This window comes from Herpailurus yagouaroundi, unplaced genomic scaffold, assembly GCF_014898765.1.
Source record: "Herpailurus yagouaroundi ecotype Mexico unplaced genomic scaffold, PumYag 221, whole genome shotgun sequence".
Taxonomy (NCBI): domain Eukaryota; kingdom Metazoa; phylum Chordata; class Mammalia; order Carnivora; family Felidae; genus Herpailurus; species Herpailurus yagouaroundi.
In genome coordinates, this window is record NW_024412452.1 from 11,681,008 (window position 1) to 11,682,811 (window position 1,804).

The following is a 1,804-nucleotide window of genomic DNA, read 5'->3' on the forward strand; positions in this document are numbered from 1 at the left end:
ACAGGGAGGGACAGCACATATGCTCGCACCTTAGACGCTCACACACATTTTCTTCAAGTGAACTCTAAAATAGAACACGTATTGGGTGCAGGGGAGGTGTTAAGAGGGGAGTCTAGTTTCGTTTACACACACACCACCCTAAACTGAAGGTGGGATATCAAGACTTCTGCTCTGGGAGTGCGAGAGTGAACGGCAGAGACGAGGGGGCTGTGGGGGGAAAGGACCTACGGGAGAGGGCGAGCCAGGCACTAGCTAGATGATGCCGGGCTTGGCACGCGTAGCTCCATGTATCACAGACACGCAGGAGGAGAGGCCAGATGACAGACGGATACACAGACACACATATAGCTCCACAGAGAACACACGAACCCGCAGACACACCACCCAGCTCCACAGATGTCGAGCCGACCCAAGGACACACAGGCGCACACACAGGTGCGGCCCCGGGCCACACGCACACCTCGCGCAGGCACGCGCGCCGGGCCCTCTGCGGCCGGCTCTGAGAAGGTGGCCGCGCTCACCCAGCTTGTTTATTTACTCATTTGTATCAATGAACGTTTGTACCCGACTCCTCCCGCCTCCGGGTGCCGGGTGCCGGGGCTGCCGCATTTGTCCTCGGCGCGGGACACTCACCCGGATCCGCACCCGGGGGTTCCTCCGACGCTGCGGGGGGCGGAGGGCACTATAAAGTTAGGGGGTCCGAGAAGAAGGGCTGCGTCGTGAGCAGCCCAGGACGCAGTCGGGGAAAGGGGAACATTGGCGTCTTGTGGGATGAGAGACATATGCGGGTCGTGGTGCGGGCGGGGGGGTGGGGGGGGGAGGAGAGACCTCTGCATCGGAGGTTTGGGATGCCCGGATGGGAGATGGGGGACCCCGGCTAAGGAGAATTGGGAGGAGAAATGTTGGCGGGGGCGTTGAAGGGTCCCGGGAGATAGGAGCCGGCGGGATTCCGCGGGATTGGAGCTTGGGACCCCGATCACAGGTTCAGGGGCTTTCAGCGGCCCTCCATCGAGGGGCAGTCCGGCAGAGACCTCAGCCACTGGGGCGACAGCCCACACGGGACTGCCCGGGGCGGGAGGAGGGGGCCAGGGACCGGGAGGGAGGAAAAGAGGGAGGGAAGTAGCTTAGCAGCCAAGCGGGCACGAAGCGAGCGCGCACCGTGTGTGTGTGTGTGTGTGTGTGTGTGTGTGTGTGTGTGTGTGTGTGTCTCCTCTCGTCCGTCTGTAGGTGCCGGGCTCAGCGAGACGCCGGCGAGAAGGAAGAGGAGGCGAGAGGTGAACTGAGTTTGATCCTGCGGCGGCTACAAGTGGGTCCCGGGCGGGCGGCGGGCGGCGGGCGGCCGGGGCGGGGCGGGAGGCCGGCGGGCGCTCACACGCTCCGGCCGCCGGCCTTTCACCACGCCTCCGGCTTTGTGAGCGCAGGGTGGGGGGGGGGGGGGGGGGGCGGGCTGGCGGAGCGCCCACGGCGCAGCCTCCCGCCTCTATATAAACACACGCATCGCCTCGCTTTGGACTCAAATTCACATTGAGAGAAGCTTTTAAAACCACCAGCCCTGAAATCCTGCCTCCTGCTTTTCCCCCTCTTTCATTCCTTTTGCCTTCCTTTCTTTTTTCCCCCTTTCTTCCCCCAGCAGCAACTCCAGAGCCGAGAGACTGCGTCCCGGGACGGATTGCCTTTTCTTAATTGATACAATAGCCCAGCTCGGGTTTTCACCTCCTCCCCCAACCCCACCCCGCCTCACCCCGCCCGCCGCCGCCGCCGCCGCCGCCGCCGCCGCCCCAGCGCCCGCCCGGGGCTCTGTCGT

The 1,804-nt window shown here is 63.9% G+C and overlaps 1 protein-coding gene across 1 annotated transcript in view; it reads left to right on the forward strand.

Moving 5' to 3' along the window:
• Nucleotides 1–1,210: 1,210 nt before the first annotated feature.
• Nucleotides 1,211–1,804, forward strand: part of CYP26B1 (cytochrome P450 family 26 subfamily B member 1) — a 20,689-nt gene continuing 20,095 nt past the window's right edge. The window contains exon 1 of the mRNA XM_040458553.1: nt 1,211–1,306. The gene's annotated coding sequence lies outside the window, so the exon portion shown is untranslated. The remainder of the gene's footprint in view (nt 1,307–1,804) is intronic.